Source organism: Geotrypetes seraphini, chromosome 4 (genome assembly GCF_902459505.1).
Source record: "Geotrypetes seraphini chromosome 4, aGeoSer1.1, whole genome shotgun sequence".
In the NCBI taxonomy this organism is placed as follows: domain Eukaryota; kingdom Metazoa; phylum Chordata; class Amphibia; order Gymnophiona; family Dermophiidae; genus Geotrypetes; species Geotrypetes seraphini.
The window spans coordinates 109,595,596-109,616,665 of NC_047087.1; the positions used below are offsets into that span (position 1 = coordinate 109,595,596).

The following is a 21,070-nucleotide window of genomic DNA, read 5'->3' on the forward strand; positions in this document are numbered from 1 at the left end:
CACCCTAGTCAAGTTTTATGGCCCTTTAAGTTAAATTTTTGTCAATACTTTTATGCCAGCCCCTGATTTTCATAATTTGAAATTGCCATGGCAATTTAGTCACTCTGAAAACTAGACCAGTAGCATCAAGTTGTGTCCCAAGTACAAACAGATGATGTCCACTACTGACCATCATGAGGTCACACAAATCCTCATGACATTTTTATAAAGCTGTCACACCAAGCAGTTCTGGCCTGTGTTTGTATGAGCTTTTTCTAGTTAGTTATATAAAGGCCAGTTTGTTTAAACTAGTTTCAAAAGCTTTACCACAGTTTCAAAAGCTTTACCACAGTTGTGGACAGGCTATGCTAAAGTGATCATCGATCCCTTCATTGCTTCAATTGGAGCAAAGGCTGAGGAGTGAAGAAATATCTTGTTTCTCCAACTAGAATCAGAGCTAGGGTTCTAAGTATGCATATGGAGAGCTGAAGGAAGTTGGCACAAAGGATTGAACAGTCTTTGAAATTTTGCATCTTTTCACTATACTACTCAAAGAACCAGGAACTGAAAGAGGTTCCACTCCATCCAAGGAGGTCCCTGTATAGAGGTAAGCTGTCTTCCAGGCCCAAATAACATGTCAGTCTCCAGAGCTTTCAACATCAATCTTTAGATAGCTGTAAAGACTATCCACATCCTTACAAAACCAACCACCTTGGTATTATCTAACATAGTAACATAGTAGATGACGGCAGAAAAGACCCAAATGGTCCATCTAGTCTGCACAACCTGATTCAATCTAAAAATTTGTTGGGTTTTTTTTCTTCTTCTTCTCCTTAGCTACTTTTAGGCAAGAATCTAAATCTCTGCCCGGTACTGTTCTTAGGTTCCAAGTACTGAAGTCACCGTCAAAGCTCACTCCAGTCCATCTACACCCTCCCAGCCATTGAAGCCCTCCCCAGCCCATTCTCCCCCAAACGGCCATATACAGACACATACCGTGCAAGTCTGCCAAGTACTGGCCTTAGTTCTTCAATATTTACTATTATTTTCTGATTCTAGATACTCTGTGTTCATCTCACGCTATTTTTAACTCTGTCACCGTTTTCCTCTCTTCCACCTCTCTCGGGAGCATATTCCAGGCACTCGCTACCTTCTCCGTAAAGAAGAATTTCCTTACATTGTTCTTGAGTCTCCCACCCCTCAACCTCAAATTATGTCCTCTGGTTTTTACCATTTTCCTTTCTCTGGAAAAGATTTTGTTCTAAGTTAATACCTTTCAAGTATTTGAACGTCTGAATCATATCTCCCCTGTCCCTCCTTTCCTCCAAGGTATACATATTATCCCAGGACAAGCAGGCAGCATATTCTTGACTGATGGGTGACGGCACCGACGGAGCCCCGGTACGGACAATTTTAGAGTGATTGCACTCTAAGAACTTGGAAAGTTCTAGCAGGCCGCACCGCGCACGCGCGAGTGCCTTCCCGCCCGACGGAGGCGCGCGGTCCCCAGTTTCTTAGTTTCCACGGAGCTAAGAAGACGCACTTTCAACGGCTGTTGAAAACTTTTTTCTCATTCGCCTTCCCGCTCGCGTAAACCTTTTCGGAATTTCTATTTCCCTTTTCTCTAAAGAAATCCACGGGGGCTAGAGTGTACACTTCTGTCCCTCCTGGCAGAGAAGGTAAGGCCATGGATAAGTTTGGCAAGAGGTTGTATCAAAATGCGATGCTGGCAAACAGATCAGGGAACTATGCTTTCCATTTTTCATTCTACCTCAAGCATCTCATTCAGACTTTGTCATCTTTTGAGAAATACCTCCCTGATCGTAAGAGATCCGCCTTTCGCCAGACTTCTGCATCGCTCTTACAACTGCGCAAGTTCATGGTCAGATCAATCTATGACACATTTGAGCTGACCTCTAGGGCCACGGCTATGTCGGTGGCCATGCGGAGGCTGGGATGGCTTAGAGTTTCGAACTCGACGTCAATCACCAAGATCGACTGGCCAATGCACCTTGCTTAGGGGATGAGCTGTTTGGAGAATCCCTGGGCTCCACTACTCAAAAACTCTCAGCTCATGAGACTCGATGGGACACTCTCCTTAAGACAAAGAAAAAGACCCCACTTACCAGGCCTTTTCGCCAGCAGTCGGCCTATCAACGTAGATTTGTGGCTCGTCCTTTACCACAGGCCCAGCAACAACCCAGGCGTCAGAGGCAACAGCAAAGGCAGGCTGCTAGACCTGCACAGCAGCAACAACAAGTGAAACCTCCTCCTTCACAAAAATCCACTCAACCCTTTTGACTTGGTTCTCCAGGACGTAGCCAGTCTTCCTCCTTCTGTCCACCTCCCACAGCCCATAGGAGGATGCCTTACTCATTTCATAAGCCATTGGGAAATCATCACCTCGAATCAGTGGGTCCTCAACATCATCCGCCACGGCTACTCTCTCAATTTCCAGACTCTTCCTGCCCAAAGTCTGCCAAGAGAGTCTGCTTTGAACACTCCTCAGTCTTCCCTCCTTCTTCAAGAGGTTCAATCCCTCCTTCTTCTGAACGCCATAGAGGAAGTTCCTCTAGATCAAAAGGGGCAGGGATTCTACTCCTGTTATTTTCTGGTCCCCAAAAAAACAGGAGATCTCAGACCCATCCTAGATCTTCGCGATCTCAACAAATGTTTGGTCACAGAGAAATTCAGGATGCTTTCTCTAGCCACTCTTTATCCTCTTCTCAATCACGGCGACTGGCTATGCTCCCTAGATCTCAAAGAAGCATATACTCGCATTCCGGTCAATCTGGACTCCAGACAGTATCTCCGCTTCATGATCAACCATCGTCATTACCAATACAAGGTGCTACCCTTCGGTCTTGCCTCCTCTCCAAGAGTGTTCACCAAATGTCTGATTGTGGTAGCTGCTTTTCTACGCTCTCACCACCTTCAGGTGTTTCCTTACCTAGATGATTGGTTGATAAAGGCCAATTCTTCTCAGACAGTACTCCAGGCCACCAACCAAACCATCCTGTTCCTTCGACTTCTGGGATTCGAGATCAATCTACCCAAATCTCATCTCATCCCCACTCAGAGACTTCAATTCATTGGAGCGGTGCTGGACACAGTCCTGATGAGAGCGTTCCTGCCGTCCAACCGTCTTCAAACTCTTCAATCTCTATGTCAGCAGGTACTTCCACAACATTCCATCTCTGCCAAGCAAATGATGATACTCTTGGGTCACATGGCCTCTACAGTCCATGTCACACCCTTCGCACGTCTTCACCTGCGCACTCCTCAATGGACCCTAGCTACCCAGTGGTCGCAAGCGACGGATCCTTGCTCACGACACATATCTGCGACATCATCTCTGCGTCAGTCTCTACAATGGTGGTTGATATCCTCAAATCTTTCCAGAGGTCTTCTGTTCCATCTACCTCCTCATCAACTTGTCATCACCACCGATGCCTCCCCTTATGCCTGGGGAGCTCATTTGAACGAGTTCCAAACTCAAGGTCTTTGGACAGCCCAGGAAATGAAGCATCACATCAGTTTCCTGGAACTCAGAGCGATGTTTTATGCCCTCAAGGCCTTCCAACATCTTCTCTTTCCTCAGGTCCTTCTGCTATGCACAGACAATCAAGTTGCAATGTACTACATCAACAAACAGGGTGGGACAGGCTCTCGCCTCTTGTGCCAGGAAGCCTAGAAGATTTGGGCTTGGGCCACAGATCACCAATTGTTCCTGAAGGCTGTCTACATTCAGGGAGAGCAGAATTCTTTAGCGGACAAACTCAGCAGAATTCTCCAGCCTCACGAGTGGACACTTGATCCTTTGACTCTGCAGTCCATCTTCACTCAGTGGGGCACTCCTCAGATAGACCTTTTTGCAGCTCCTCACAATCACCAGCTGCCCCTCTTCTGCTCCAGACTCTACACTCCCCAACGTCTGGCAGCAGATGCATTTCTTCTGGATTGGTCCAATCTGTTCCTCTATGCTTTCCCTCCTCTGCCTCTCATGTTACGAACCTTGTTCAAGATCAAGAGGGAACGAGCCACCATGATTCTGATTGCTCCACGGTGGCCCAGGCAACATTGGTTCTCCCTTCTACTTCAGCTCAGTTCCAGGGAACCTATTCTTCTTCCACTATTTCCTTCTCTGCTTACGCAGCATCAGGAGACCCTTCTGCATCCCAACCTCCAGTCTCTGCACCTGACAGCTTGGTATCTCTCGGGCTGACTTCACATGATTCTCTTCTGTCTCAGCCAGTTCGTTCCATTCTGGATGCTTCTAGAAAACCGGCCACTTTGCAGTGCTACCATCAAAAGTGGACCCGATTTTCTTCCTGGTGTCTTATCCATCATCATAATCCCACTTCCCTGGCAGTGGAGACTTTGTTGGATTATCTTCTTTCTTTGTCTGACTCTGGTCTCAAGTCTACCTCCATCAGAGTCCACCTCAGTGCTATTGCTGCTTTTCATGAACCAGTCCATGGAAAACTCCTTTCAGCTCATCCCTTGGTCTCCAGATTCATGCGAGGTCTTTTTAATGTGAAACCACCTCTTAAACCTCCCCCTGTAATCTGGGATCTTAATGTGGTTCTCTCCGCCTTAATGAAGCCTCCGTTTGAACCTTTGGCCACGGCTTCTTTCAAATTTCTCACTTGGAAGGTTCTCTTCCTTATTGCTCTCACCTCTGCCAGGAGGGTCAGTGAGCTCCACGCACTAGTTTCTGATCCACCTTTTACAGTCTTTCATCATGACAAGGTGGTTCTGCGTACACATCCAAAGTTTCTCCCTAAGGTTGTCTCTGAATTCCATCTCAACCAATCCATTGTTCTGCCTGTCTTCTTTCCAAAACCTCACTCTCATTCTGGAGAACAGGCTCTGCATACTTTGGACTGTAAGCGGGCTCTAGCTTACTATTTAGAGCGTACTAAGCCCCACAGATCATCTCCCCAACTCTTTCTATCCTTTGATCCGAATAAATTGGGGCGTCCTGTTTCTAAACGTACGTTGTCTAATTGGCTGGCAGCGTGCATTTCTTTCTGTTATGCTCAGACCGGACTATCACTGGAAGGTTCTGTCACGGCCCATAAAGTTCGAGCTATGGCAGCATCTGTAGCTTTCCTCCGTTCCACTCCTATTGAGGAAATCTGCAAGGCTGCTACTTGGTCCTCAGTTCATACTTTTACATCTCATTATTGTCTGGATGCTTTCTCCAGACGGGATGGACACTTCGGCCAATCTGTTTTGCAAAATTTGTTTTCTTAATGGCCAACCTTCCCTCCATCCCTCTTTTTGTTAGCTTGGAGGTCACCCATCAGTCAAGAATATGCTGCCTGCTTGTCCTGGGATAAAGCACAGTTACTTACCGTAACAGGTGTTATCCAGGGACAGCAGGCAGATATTCTTGCGTCCCACCCACCTCCCCGGGTTGCCTTCTTAGCTGGCTTATCCTAACTGGGGACCGCGCGCCTCCGTCGGGCGGGAAGGCGCGTGTGCGGTGCGGCCTGCTAGAACTTTCCAAGTTCTTAGAGTGCAATCACTCTAAAATTGTCCGTACCGGGGCTCCGTCGGTGCCGTCACCCATCAGTCAAGAATATCTGTCTGCTGTCCCTGGATAACACCTGTTACGGTAAGTAACTGTGCTTTCAGGGCTTCCAGTCTCTCCTCATACGTCTTTTGTTGCAAACCTCCTATCATTTTTGTCACCCTCCTCTGGACCGCTTTAAGTCTTTTTGTGTCCTTCGCCAGATACGGTCTCCAAAATTGAACACAATACTTCAAGTGGGGCCTCACCAACGACCTGTGTGAAGTAGATTTAAAAGGTGGATTGCTGAAATTTTTCTTCAGCATTTGGTGTATTGAAGTTCCAATGTGGAGCACTTAGACATCCATAGAACACGATTGAACCTCATGGTGATACTGGTGTTCTGAGACTGTCTTCTACTACTATTATTATTATTATTATTATTAATTATTTCTATAGGGCTACCAGACGCACGCAGTGCTGCACAGAGTCACAAACAATACAGTCCCTGCTCAAAAGAGCTTACAATCTAAACAGGCAAGACAGACAAACAGGATGTCATGGATACAATTAAGGGGAATGGTTAATCAGCGGGCTGGGTTGGAGGTAGAGAGTTGCGCGGGGACAGAAATCCCACCCGTCCCCACCCGTCCCCGCCAAAGTCCCACCCGTCCCCACCCGTCCCCTTGAGGATCCCACCCGTCCCCACCCGTCCCCGTGAGGAATCCCTCCGTCCCCACCCGTCCCCGCGAGGAATCCCCTCCGTCCCCACCCGTCCCCGCGAGGAATCCCCTCCGTCCCCACCCGTCCATATAAACTTCAGAAATTGTTATTTCATTTAATTATGCTACTGAATTAAAGGCTCTGGTAGAAACCCATTTACAAATAAGCAAAAAGACTTTATTAATTTGAAAATATTAATTGGGAAGAATACATACTTTGCAAATGGGTTTCTACCAGAGCCTCTAATGTTTATAAATTTTTATCAACACAACTAATATACTACTTTATCCTGAAGCAAAATAAAAAAATAAAATATAATTCTTTTCCTACCTTTGTTGCCTAGTTTCTGCTTTCCTCATGTTCTCATTCAATTCTTTCCATCCACTGTCTCTCTTCCTTCTGCATCTTCCATTTGCTCTGTTACTGTGCCTCTCCCTTTCTTCCCCCTTCCAAATTGGTCTGGCACCCATCTTCTTCTCTCCGCTCCCCCATAGTCTGGCATCTGTCTTCTTCCCTGCCAGTGTCTTCTCCCTACTCTCTCTTCCCCATTTCCTTTCAGCGTCCTTCTCCCCGCCATCTTCCCCATGTCCTGTCAGCGTCCTTCTCCCCCCTCTGTCTTCCACATGTGCTTTCAGTGTCCTTCTTCCCCCTCTGCTTCCCCATGTCCTTTCAGCGTCCTTCTCCCTCTCTGTCTTCCCCATGGCCTTTCAGCATCCTTCTCCACCCCACCCACCCCCGTCTTCCCCATGTCCTTTCAGCGTCCTTCTCCACCCCTTTGTCTTCCCCATGTGCTTTCAGCATCCTTCTCCACCCCTTTGTCTTCCCCATGTGCTTTCAGCATCCTTCTCCACCCCTTTGTCTTCCCCATGTGCTTTCAGCATCCTTCTCCCCCCTCTGTCTTCCACAAGTGCTTTCAGAGTCCTTCCCCCCCCCCCGTCCTTCCCATGGCCTTTCAGCGTCCTTCTCCACCCCTTTGTATTCCCCATGTGCTTTCAGCGTCCTTCTCCCTCCTCTGTCTTCAAGTGCTTTCAGAGTCCTTCCCCCCCTCCTCCCGTCTTCCCCATGGCCTTTCAGCGTCCTTCTCCCCACTCCTTCTCTACCGTCCCGGTTGCAGCACAGCCGGCCAGGTCCCCTTACTTTTGTGGCACTTCCCCGACCGTCCGACAAACCTCCCTACCCTTAACTGCGAATCTAAATTACCTTATTACAGCTGCTGTAAGAAGATAATTTAGATTCGCGGCTACAGGGCAGGGAGGATTGTCGGACCGGGGCTGTTGTCGGTCGGTCGGGGAAGTGCCACAAAAGTAAGGGGACCTGGCCGGCTGTGCTGCAACCGGGGCGGGGTGTGGCGGGGCGGACCGCCCCCTCCCTTGGTAGCCACTCGAACCGCGAGGCTACTTTCCTCCTTACCTGCACTGCCTGCAGCACAGAGCCAAACGGAAGTCTTCCCGACGTCAGCGCTGACGTCGGAGGGAGGGAGGGCTTTGTTTAAGCCCTCCCTCCCCTTCGACGTCAGCGCTGACGTCGGGAAGACTTCCTTTCGGCTCTGTGCTGCAAGCAGAGAAGGTAGGGAGAAGAGCCGCGCGACTGAGTACATCCAGCTTTGTTTAAGCCCTCCCTCCCCTCCGACGTCAGCGCTGACGTCGGGAAGACTTCCGTTCGGCTCTATGCTGCAAGCAGAGAAGGTAGGGAGAAGAGCCGCGCGACTGAGTACATCCAGCCCCGCAGGAACCCCGCGACCCTCGGAGGCGTCCCCACGGGATCCCCGTGACCCTAGGGGGCGTCCCCACGGGATCCCCGCGACCCTAGGGGGCGTCCCCACGGGATCCCCGTGACCCAAAGGGGGAACCCGCGGGATGCCCGCGGGATTCCCGTCGTCCCCGTTCCCGTGCAGCTCTCTAGTTGGAGGGCAGAGGAGTAGGGTTAAGGATTGAAAGCTATATCAGCAAGGTGGGTTTTCAGTCTGCTTTTAAACAAGGTAAAGGAAGGCGCTTGGCAGACATACTCGGGTAATTTATTCCAGGCATAGGGGGCAGCTAGATGAAAGGAATGAAGTCTGGAATTGGCAGTGGAGGAGAAGGGTAATGCTAAGAGTGACTTATCTGAGGAATGGAGTTCTCTGGGAGGTGTATAAGAAGAGAAACGAGGAGAGAAGATTGAAGGGCAGCAGAATAAACTCATTTGTAGGACAGCAAGCAAAAAGATCTTGAATTGTATGCGATGGCAGATAGGGAGCCAGTGAAGTGACTTAAGGAGAGGGGTGACATGAGCGTAGCGAGGTTGGTAGAAGATGAGTCATGTACAGCAGTTTTGCACAGATTGCACAGACTGTCTCAAAGCTATTTGCACTGGCTGCTGTATGTTTTAGACTGTCAGACCAATCATCTCAGATATACTGGCATGTCTGAAATCCCAATTGACAACTTATGGAGAAATTTAAAAAATGATTTAATAGATATACAATTAAAATACAGTCCTGCTTATTTTGCAGTGGAGATTAAATCTATCTCTGCAAGACTGACTATGATGCGTGTCCTTGATATTTGGCTTATCAGACCGCTACACATTTAGTTTTAATCTTTGCAAATGCACGCATGTCACAATTCTTACTGATGTAATTGGACAGTAGTGAAAATAAAACTGGAAGTAGATTTAAATATTTGAAGGAAAAAAACTTGAGGTAATGTGATTCTACACATATCCTACCTCTCCCTAGATAGTGTGTGATTTTCAGGCTCCTGTAGTGATATGTTTCAGCAAGCTAGGATCACCTACTAACTCAGCTATGAGTGTAACTCCTTTGTCTTTGGGCTTATTCAATGGGAGATGGATCTCAGGTTGGAGAAAAAAATGTACTGGAAAGCTGTAACACAATTGGTACATTTTCACGGCATAAGAGAAAGTTTAGCCTGGTTCTATATTGTTTACCTTTTTATTGCTTGATGAGATGATAATGATGTATAGACCAGTGCTTCTCGACCCTTTCCTGGAGGCACCTACAAGTCAGGCTTTCAGGATTATCACAATGACTATGTATGCAGATCTGTAATAATGTGTCAATATAAGCAAATTATCTCATGAATATTCACTGTGATAATCCTGAAAATCCAACTGGCTAGATGTGCTTTCAGAAGAGGGTTAAGACTTATTGATATAAACTATTCATTTTATACTTAAAAAAAAAAAATTAAAGCTAGTGTAATTTAGATGGCTCTGATTTGTTTTCTGTATACTCGTGTCTGTTTTGTGCCTCGTTTTGCCAACTTTCATTGTGTAAAAAAAAAAAAAAAAGTGTCAAAAGTGTGTAGTATAGGAGTAAGCAACCTTTGTTCTGAAGGCTGCAACCCAGTTGGGTTTTCATGATATCACCAATGAATATGAATTAGATCTGTTTGCATTCACTGTGGAAATCCTGAAAACCTAACTGGATTGTGGCTCTCAAGAACTGAGGTTGCTCACCCCTGGTGTAGTAGAGGCCTTAAAATCCAATCTCATCTTATAAAATTTGTGCCAAAAGAAGTATCCATATCCATGACACACAGAAGACAATATTTCTTATCAAATTGTCTGTTATGGGCCACAACATATAAAAATGGTAAATGATATAAAATGCTTTGTCCTAACATTTCCCCCCCCCCCCAAAAAAAAAAAAAATACAATATAAAATAGTTGATTGAATTAGGTGAAATTTATTTATACCTATTAATTTCCTTTCCATGGGCTCCTTTTACAAAGCTACATTACCAATTAGTAGCATACTGAATGTGAAGAAGCACCTGGGAATAGAAGGCTTTTTTTGCATTCAGCATGCCACTAATCAGTAGCACAGTTTTGTAAAAGGAGTCCCATAGATTGTGTCCTTCTAACAACAGATGGTGGTAGAGATACTGAATTATTGTTTGTTTAAAATTTACTACACTGCTCTCTCCAACAACAGGCCAGAGTGGTTTACAGACTAAAGCCCATCAAAAAGGACCTTGAAAATCAATATAGGACAGAATGAAGAATGAAAACCAAAAATATAGCAAAGTAAGAAAAAGCTAAGAGTAAACATCCCATCTTAGGACCCAGATAGCTGAGCACCAAATGCCTGTTCAAAAATAAAATTTAAAGCCAGTCTTAGCCTTTTTCAGAGAAGGCTCAGCACGTAAATAAAGGAGCAATTGATTGCATAATTTAGGGGCCAGAAAAAATAAAATAAAATGTTGCTTGGATTTAAGGGAAGCACAGCGAGAAGCTGGAAGAATGAGAAGATAATGGATGAAAGATTATAGGGCTTAGCCGGGAACATAAGGAATAGTTGCAGTGGATAAATAACGGGAAAGACCTTTATGCAAGGCCTTATGAGTTAAAGGATTTTAAACTTGGCCCTAAGGGATGAAAGGTAACCCATCTAGTTTAATGAACAAGGGCATGCCGTGATCACACCTAGGAGCACAACACAAGAACTGAGCTGCTTTGCAGCCTGGAACCTTTCAGTATGCTGCTACCAAAGCAAAACAGGGTACTGACTTTTGAACCCATATGAACCAATGCAGCACTTATCTGCAAACAATAATACTGAAATGATTATATACAAAACCCAGTAAGAGAGCAGGCAAATCCCAAAATATGTTCCTGATGTTCCAAGTCTTCTAAGAAGGACCTTGGACTGGTCTAGTAGAACTCGATAGAAATTTAACAGGAATAAATAAATTTCATATTTATCTTGCTAGATCAGTCCCAGACCAATGCGATATACAAATGCAGTTCATTTACTGGGAGGGGTGAAAACACAATCTGCTAAATCACTATGCTATCAAAGCCTGTTAAACCCCTGGCTTGAAACATCAATCTAGTGATTCACAAAGAAATACGCCATGTCACTGCCTTGCAAATGCCCTCTGGTGTGACCACCCAAGCTTTGCCCAGAAAGTCACCTGAGCCTAAGTGGAATGCACATGCAAAATACTGGAACAACTTTCCAATTAATTATGTAAGCTGTTTTAATCACAGTTTTAATACACTACAGAGGATTCAGAGGCTTATCAGACATTTGAAAGGAGTTGGTAACATCCTGTTAACACAAGAGCATCCCATGCACATCCAATTTATGGAATTTCTGCAAAGATTTTAAATATACTCATTCCAAATATACTCAGAGAGACCCCCTTATTCACATGGAGAGTCAACTTTTGGCAAAAACAATGACAGTGTGAAGAGAGACATCATTATCTGAAAAGAACAAATAAGGATATCTGCAAGACAGGGCTTGCAATTTGGACACTCATCTGGCTGAACAGATGGCTACCATAAAATACCATCTTCAAGGTGAGATCCTTCAGGAAAGCTCGCTTCAAAGGCTTGAATTGTGAAGCTTGACCATGAGCTTGGAATAAAGTCCAGGACAATATTACCAGGCTACAGGGCAGAGCCCTGAACTGAAAGTGCCTGTCTAAGACACAAACATGAAGTGTTTGTGAAAATTTTATATAGTAATGTGAAAATATGCCTCTGCCAGGTCCAGTGAATTAAGAAGCTTGCCCAGCCTGACCAAGGCTATCACTGACTGAAAAGTTTCCATACAGAACTGTGGGACTTAGAAGGAAGCATTGACTCTCTTCAGATCCAGTATGAGTCAGTTGGTGCTGCCCTTCTTGCGACCATAAAATAGATTGGCAGCTGCCAAGAAAAATGAGACTCCAAAATATCTCATTTTCTGACAAAGGGCAATGAATGGTCAAGCCCCTTCTGAGCTGCTGATGACAGGATGACCAAGGACTACCCTCTAAGATGGTACTGGCCTCCATCCTTTGAAGGAGACAGTGCATAAGTGGTCTTCCAAGAATCACTGAGGCCTGGCCTCTCCCAGGTCTTTCACTGACTTCTTTTAAGTCTTCATTGAACAGTAAACTGCCCCTAAAGGGAAGCATGTAATCAAAACGACATCAGCTGTCCAATGCCCCAGCTACAGACCTTTACCACCAACTCTACCACCCAAGAGCAGATTCAGGCAAGGTCATAAAGCACATTTTCTAGAAAGGTTGCACCTAGTGCTACGTGCACCGTCTCCAAAGACTCTGGCAACTGATGTGAACTCAGCATGAAATGATGCAAGACAGATAGCATTGTCACTGAGGTCTCTACCCTGATTGCCTAAGAAGTGAAGGCCTGCCTGAGAACCTGCTCCATCTTCCAGACATGGCCATTCTTCAGTGCAGTGCCCCCTTCGACCAGAATTGTCATAATCTCGGTCATCACCATGACCAGAGCATCTACTGTAAGGAGACAGAATAATCTATCCAGCTACTCACAAAGCAAGAAGTAGAACCTACTCAAGAGCTTTACCCTCTGGCACCTTCCATTTGGCCAGGACCGGACAAGACAGGGCCCTATGAAACGGGAAGGCTTTCGGTGGTATTTGGCGGGCTTTGAGGATGGGATACCCATCAAAAGGCTGACGGTCATTGCCAAGATATTCAGAGTGATGAGCACAGTCAGTGAGCTGACTAAGCTCTTTGCACCTAAACAACTAAAGGAACCGCTTCCTCATCTAGCAAGAGGTCCCCTGGTTTTAAGGAAGCAACCTCCCACAAAGAGTCTTTGAACCCTCTTCATCCAGCTTCCACATGTCTCCATTCAGGACCACAGGCAAAAAGAGGAGCCCAATCTGGGTCTGAATGCTCACTTTGCTGAACAAACCTATTAGAGCCTTGGGTCAAGACCACTGAGGGCCCTTCGGACCCTAGAACTTGGAGACCCTGCATGGTCAGGATTTGGCTTCCTCCCTGCCAACGCCTGCCTCACTTGCTGTAATGGCATTAAACCTTTTAGGCCCCATGCTCTGTCCTGGGAACCCCCGCCCCCCAACACTGTTGTGTGGGCAGACAGCCCATCTTCCCCCCTCTCCCACCTTAATAGCATTTCTTTCCTCTGTTTTGGTAGGATGGAAGCAAATGTGCTTGTGCCTCATTGCAGACAAGTAGTAGGAGCTAATGGAATTTCTCAGCCACTGGCTTCTTAGGTACCACAATATCCATTGAGCATGTTAGCCAACTTTGTGCATTCTCCCATTGGCAAGGTAGAGGGGAGGAGGTCTGGGCCTGTCTGCTGCCACAAAAAGTGCTGATGTTTTAGGCTTTTTTAAACATTCCAAACATCAGCACTTTTCCCTAAGCTGAATAGCCAATTGTTTTAAAATCTGGGGGGGGAGGGGGGAGGAACCTCATGAACCTTTGTCAGCAAGTCTCTCTGAGCAAAAACTGAGCTGAGGCTCAAGGCTACAGAAGAATAGACTCCTTTGGGCTCATCTGGGGTAAGGACCATGGCCTGAACTTCAGGAGCTATATTGGCCAAGGGACTCAACCTTAGAGGATGCAGGCAGCAGGCTGTGTCTGGGAAATCAGGCCTGCATCATGGAAAATCTGCTGCCCTCAGGGGTCCTGGCCCAAGGCTATAATAGGTATGTTCAGCAAAGTGAGGATTCAGACCCCCAATTGGGCTTCTGTACCATCTGCTAGAATTAAAGAAATTCTAAAGAGCTTCAGGTTGCACCAGCCTTTATACTGGGTTGTATCACTAGGAGAGTTCAGTATCTCTACCTCTACCTCTAGCAGGATGATAAGGAAATGAGTGTTATTCCTGATCTCAGCCAAGTCATCATCAACTCAGAAAACACGCTCTCTATAAAAGAACAGAATCTGAGAAGTGACAGGTTTGAGGCAGGAGAATCTTATTCACTATTTATAGGCAGCAATTATCTATTGTATGTACCCAAGATTAATGTAAAAACTGTACACCCATTTCTTGAACGGCACATGCACTGGTATTCAATTCATAAATCCTAAAATTCTGCCTGCCCTGTGCTGCTTTGTGAATGTCCTTACACTTCATAGGCTCTCTTCAAATTTAGAATTGTTGCATGGCTTCAGCAAATAGTTCTTATACTATGGAGAGACAGGGGAAAGACAGCCCTAAATAAGTGTGGTATTTCATCCTATTTTGGGAGGCAAGAAGAGTTGGGAAGTAGTCACATTACAGTTTATAATAAGGAAAAAAACAAGATCTATTCATCTTTTCCCTTTCAGCAGTTTGTGATCATCTTGCTTAAGAATTTCATGTGCTGAAACATAAATGTGGATTGTCTTCTCTATTCTTGAATGGTTTTTATAGTACTTTTCCTGCAATCTTGTAAATTTTTAAATATATTTGATTTTTATTTTCCATCACTTGTCTGTTTTTATTGTCTGTCATGCATTGTGACTAGATTATGAAGATGAAATAGAAACTATTTTAGATTGTATTGACAAAGACCTCTTTCTCCTATTCTCTATCTCCAGGGTCCCAGAGAACATGTGGATATATTGGCTTTTTCGCCTTTTTTTTTTAATTGTGAAATTCCGGGACTGACCTCTTTTCTCGGTACATGGAGTCGGCCCCTAAACTAGAGATGAGTAAAAGGAATGGAAGTGTGTGGGTATACCTGCACATGCAGTTTATAGGGGTACATTCTTGGGTCTTGGTGCATAAGCACTGTAACTTGTCTGAGTATGCAAATTCATGCCTTCCTCCCCCAAACATGAGAAAGCTCATCAGCATTTTCCATTCACCATTGTCCAATCTTAGGAATTATAGTGAGCATGAACTTAACATGCTCATGGTACTGGTTTTTAACAGCTCAAAGTACTGTACTAATGATGACTGCTGCACTTTTCTGACTTGGAACGTTGGACTCCAGTTTCTTAAACTGGCAAACTGGGGGAACCCTGCCAGCTACAATAATGGTGTGCCCAGCTAGTAGATGACTATAATTTTATCTCAAAAGTAAGAGACAATCCATGCTCTTGCTCAAAGTAGAAACATTTCTAAAGTTTTCCTGCCTTATAGGCAGAAACCTTATGTGTATAAAGGTCTCTCTAAAAATAGTGTTAAAGGAAAAGTAATAGTTACTGTTGTAAGTATTTTAGAAGTACTTAAAAATAAAGCATTATACACCAATGTAAGAAAGACCATCACTCAGACTGGGCACTTTTAACAGTGTTGGAAATGTCAATGCATTACCACCTTTTAACAATAATAAACCAGGGTATTAATTGTAGATTTAGCATTATTATGTAAAGGCAATTTCCTGTCTAAAATTAAGGCAACTATCTAACTTCTAAAAAGAGGATATAAATTGTGTAGTTAGGCATCAGCAAAAACAAATTGTCACCGAACTCTAAACTGTACCAAGTATGTTTGTCCAAATTGCTGGTTCATGAAATCTACTAAACAAAAACTGATGGAAAAAAAACATGGCTGAACTAAAAGGGAGCCAATATAATAAACTGACCCTGCAATTGAAAAACACAGAAGTTGCTATTCCTTATTTGGCTGATGACCAAGCTAAGTTTTAGTTTAGTTTAAATAGTTGGTCTAGGACTAACTGGGGATATTCAGTGACACGTCACTGGACAGCGCCACTGAATATCCCCTCTAACTGCCCATTCCAAAAATGGTTAGGTTGTGGATGGTGTGGAAAGCTAGCCAGTTAGCTGAGTTTTTTTCAGTCTGCTAACCAGCTGAGCAACTGCACAAAGTTAGGCTATCCTAATTTTATGTAGCAATGTCAACCAGACACTTTTGGGGCATGGCATTAGTTGCTACCATACCCCTCCCTCTCACCCCTGAATGATGAGAGATCTCTAGCCAGCAGCTTCACAAGACCAAAGTACCACAAGGCTGCCATTAGAGGTCAAAGCAACCTGTACAATCCTACTTCACAATAACTGATATCTAGCACTATTAATAACTAGCTTCTAACCTTGTTAATTCTAATTAATTTGTAACATCTTTTAACCATTGTAAACCGCATAGAACTTCATGGCCCTGCGGTATATAAACGGTCATAACCCTATCCTAAAAGATCTTTATCGTCATTCCGGAAGAATGGTCTGAAACGGTAGCCTGACCATGCTTCAGTCCAGAAGAATGAACGAGTACTGAGTCTCCTCTTAATACCAGACTCATTGTGCTGAGGATTGAAGGCACTGAGCCCCCCAACCCGATGTTTGGTGAATTTGAGCCAGTCCAGCAAAGACTGAGGCATGCGTTCGAAAAGATTAATCTCGCTGAGCCACCAAATTATATTGAGCAATGCTTGAGGAGCCTACTAGATACTACAATTGGAGCCTTGAGATACCGGGAACCACTGGAACAAAAGCGACTGCTGTAGCGTTCTCATGTGAAAGCAAGCCGAAGTTCCCAGATGAGTCACCACCATAGATCCTAGAACCTGTACAGAATCCCATACTCTTGTTCTTGGTGACTAAAGAAGGCAAACCTGAGACTATAATCTGTCGCCCCAGCAAGAAACATTCCTCTCCTACGTGAAAAACATCCCCTGATATTCCAATAATTAGTACAGGAGAAAAGAGCTCTTTGGAAATTTTGAAGATTCACAGCCAAAGAATTGAAGAAAAGAAGTTCAAATAAAAGAAATCACCTGTTTGTGTCTGACAAATTGACCTGGCTGAAAGACATCTGAATCAAGCAGTCGTTTAAGAAAGAAAGTACCTTAATCTCCTGTTTGCGCCAAAATGCCACTACTGCCCTCATTTTCTAAAATGTTCATGGAGCCATGGCTAGGCCAAATGGCATCTGCCAAAACTAATAGCACTGCTCAATGAGAGCTAAGTGAAGATAGTGTAAATTCGGTGACCTTAGGGAAATTGTAAATATTCTCACAGTTTTTCTCCGGAAATGTCTAACTCTGAGAAACTAATTTACTAGAATGAGATCCAGCCCCTCTCTGATCAATTCCCCCATCTTAGGCACTATGAAGTAAAAGGAATAACTTCTCTTTGTTCCGGAAGAACTAAAACTACTGCCCCAAGTACCAGTAACAAAGGGGTCTCGCACGAATGTAACCTTTGGAAGCTCAATACATGGTCACTCCAAGAAAGAATCTGAAATGGAAGGAGGATTCAAAGTTGCAAGCATCCTGAAAAATGCCCAAAGCCCCCTGACCTGACATAATGTCTCCCCCCTCACGAGAAAGCATAAAGAGTTTTCAGAGGAAGTGAAGATCCCTTCAGAATGAAAAGCAGACAGTCGGGGAAAGGCTGGACGAGAGCTGTAAATTCTGGAAGAAGAAAGGCACAAAGAATAAGAAAACCTCAACCTACATAGACTCGCCCTTCAGAGACACCGAGAGAGACAAGAAGATACCCATATGAAACACAGGGTACTCTCATTCCGCTGACATCACTGTGCAGCAATTTGCCTTCTGCTGACCCATAACGGCAAAAAACTGAGATTGGGCAGCTGAGCACAGGGCAGAATTTTTCTTAAGCACTGTAAGGCATAACAGTACAGTCGCAATTAAAGTAGTTAAGTCTTTTCAAGCAGAGAGAGTGGGGAAACACACACACAACAGTGGCAAAAGCTGTTGAAACACTCCTGACACGTAAAACCCCGAAAACAGGGAAGCCGCAGAATAGTGACCTAAATCAGCTGCAAAATAAACTCTGTGAATGCTGCGGTGCTCCCGCTAGCGCCGGACACCCAAGCGCATGCCTGTTTAATGCTGAAATGAGCTGGCTCTATCAACAATGCGTTAAAAACCTACCCAGAGCCAACCATTAAAATATTTTTCCCACTGTCATGGGATAAAATGCTTAAAATGAACATTGGAGAGAAATAAATGAATGCTGCTTCGTTCTCAACTTAGGAAAATAAGCACATGCCTCTTGCGCTCAGTCAAAAACCGGCTATGTGAAGAACACCCGGAGCCTTCCAAATATTTACCTCCACCCAGGCACGGGAACTGCCAAGCGGTTCAGCCTGAGTTGTGCCCCGCACCGGAGACCGTAAGTGGTCTTCCAAGAATCACTGAGGCCTGGCCTGGCCTCGGGCAGAAATCCCACTACCGCTGTGGCGCTGCTGCCAGAGTATGAAAACAAGCGCATGCCTATAACATGCGGGAAGGCACTAGTTCCGTCAACGGAGCTCTATCCATACACCCGAAGCCCTTTACTGAATAAACTTCATACAAATGTAAATTTACTTGTCAGTCACTAAACCATTTCCACAACTCTACAAAATATAGCGTTTGATAAAAAACATATACCTTCTGTAGACTCACACAACCCACAGCTCTACTGCAACCAGAAACAAGAAAAGAAGTGCAAATAGAACATATACTCACAACTTTGTTGATAGTGCCGGGAGATGCCGGTTGCTCAGCACTATGAGGGAAGAATTGTTTAATAGTCACTGTGGTCCCTTTTTTTTTTTTTTTTACAGTGAAGGGAAAGAAGAAAATTGAGACCCAATCAGACCCTCTATCATTGGAGGGAGGGAGGGTGAGGCAGGGACCTGGGGGTGGGGGGGGAGGCCCAGGTGTAACCCCTAAAGCCGGCACCGTTCAGCTGGATACCCCTGTCTCATTGAAGAGAAACCTCAACAGGAGAATTAAAATTGCCATCTTACTGAAGAGAAACCTCAACAGGAGAAAATAACTATCCAGCCACAGCCAGAATCCAGGAGCTAGTTGAATAGCGACCATCATCTGCTGGGAGATAGAGCATACTGAAGATGCAGGAGGTGTGCCAGCCAATAGGACCACCTGTTAATCAGTTTCTCTATCTCCACCTGCTGGTAGATGTGTGCGATCCCATTGGTCTCTGGATTCATCTGCTGCTGTTGCTAAGGAAAAGTTCACTATTTCACATATATATCATATACTCATCACCAGGTAGCAATAGCAAGTTTCATACAATACTCATTAACTTTTGCTATAACCCATTAATTACTAACTTCACAGAGTTTTTACATTGGACTGGTACAGAAGCATATCAGCAAGAAACATCTGAGTAACACTCCGTTCCAGTGTTCTATGGCTGAGGCTCTTACCACATTTTATGTGCCACAGCTCTGCTCAATACTGTTAGTCCTAAGATCTGTAACTAGGCATGTTTCATTCTCATGTATTAATCTTCAGCTATGTTCTCTGTTATTTTAAGGACTTCTTTGTACAAATAGCTTCTAACTCCTGCTCTAGAAATTTGTCAGTGCTACCTGCTCCATTTACTATTCTGGTACATTAACATGAGGTGTACATGTGTCAGTCATAAAAAATTCACATTCATACCTTCCTATTTCACATTTTCTTCATGCTACTGAATTTTTTCCCAAAATTATTTGCTTTCTTGCGTCAGTCTGCCTTAAATCCCAGACCTGTGACTTTCAATAATAACCTGGCATCTTAAAATCTCCCCTTCAACCTTGTCACTTTCTCACTGACAAGTGGCCATAGAAGCCGTACCAGACAAAGAATTGGGCTCAGACAGATACTACATATATTTCATAGTGCCCAAATGAGGTTCAGAAGACGAGGCTGATTCTGGACCGCAAGGCGGTCAATGTGGCCCTCAAGATTCCACATGGAGGTGCTGTCTGTCATTGCTTCCATGGTGCTGGGGGAATTTCTTACCTCACTGTACTTGACAGAAGCCTATCTGCACATTCCCATATTTCTGGAGCACTGGAAATTCTTGCATTTCCCTGTTCTAAAGCAACACTTCTAGTTTGCAGCCTTACCATGTGGGCTGGCCACTGCGCCTCACACCTTCACCAAGGTGATGGTGGTAGTGGCATCAAACCTACGCAAGACAGGGATTCAGGTGCATCCATATCTGGATGATTGGCTGTAAGACCTCATCCGAGTCCAAGGGTAGGACAGCAGTGCAAAGGCTTCAGCTCCTGCAGAACCTGGGCTGGGTAGTCACCTTTCAGAAAAGCCACCTTGAGTCAATGCAGTGTCTGGAGTATCTTGGCATCATATTCAGTACAATGGAGAACATTGTCTATGTGCCGGAGGCCAGCAGAGCAAAACTTGTGCATCAGATCAGGGAATTTCAAGACAGTCCAGCCCCCACAGTTTGGCATTATTTGCAAGTGTTGGGCTTGATGGTAGCGACTACAGAAGTGGTTTCCTGGGCAAGTGCGCATATATTTCCTTTCCAGAAAGTGCTCCTATTTCAACGGTGCCTGCAACGGGATGCGTTGCAGATGCTGCTGCCTTAGACATAATCTGTCCTGGTGGCTGCAGCCGCAGACCCTAGCCAGAGGAGTCCCACTCCGCATCTCCACATGGATGATTCTGACCATGGACCCTAGCCTTTAAGGATGGGGGAGTGTACTGTGAAAGGTGTCTGGTTCAGGGCCCTCCCGGAGGAAGTGGTCAATCAACAAGTTGGGTGTCATCGTAGACAATACGATGAAATCTTCAGCCCAATGTGCGGCAGTGGCCAAAATAGCAAATAGGATGTTGGGAATTATTTTTAAAAAGGATGGTTAACAAGACTAAGAATGTTATAATGTCCCTGTATCGCTCCATAGTGCGACTCATTTGGAGTATTGCGTTCAGTTCTGGTCTCCTTATCTCAAGAAAGATATATTGGCGCTAGAAAAGGTTCAAAGAAGAGTGACCAAAATGATAAAGGGGATGGAACTCCTCTCATATGAGGAAAGACTAAAACGGTTAGGGCTCTTCAGCTTGGAAAAGAGATGGCTGAGGGGAGATATGATTGAAGTCTACAAAATCCTGAGTGGAGTAGAATGGGTACAAGTGGATCGATTTTTCGCTCCGTTAAAAATTACAAACACATTACAAACTCAATGAAGTTATAGGGAAATACTTTTAAAACCAATTGGAGAAAATTTTTTTTTCACTCGGAGAATAGTTAAGCTCTGGAACGTGTTGCCAGAAGATGTGGTAAGAGCGGATAGCGTAGCGGGTTTTAAGAAATGTTTGGACAAGTTCCTGGAGGAAAAGTCCATAGTCTGTTATTGAGAGAGACATGGGGGAAGCCACTGCTTGCCCTGTAT

At 44.8% G+C, this 21,070-nt stretch overlaps 2 long non-coding RNA genes across 4 annotated transcripts in view; one reads left to right on the forward strand and one right to left on the reverse strand.

Moving 5' to 3' along the window:
• LOC117359193 overlaps nucleotides 1–21,070 on the reverse strand; it is a 102,066-nt gene that overhangs the window by 59,885 nt on the left and 21,111 nt on the right. The gene's annotated exons all lie outside the window — the stretch shown is intronic.
• On the forward strand, nucleotides 5,652–14,427 carry LOC117359194. The gene is made up of 2 exons (XR_004539181.1): nucleotides 5,652–6,103; nucleotides 8,129–14,427. It is a non-coding gene; the product is annotated as an uncharacterized LOC117359194 (long non-coding RNA).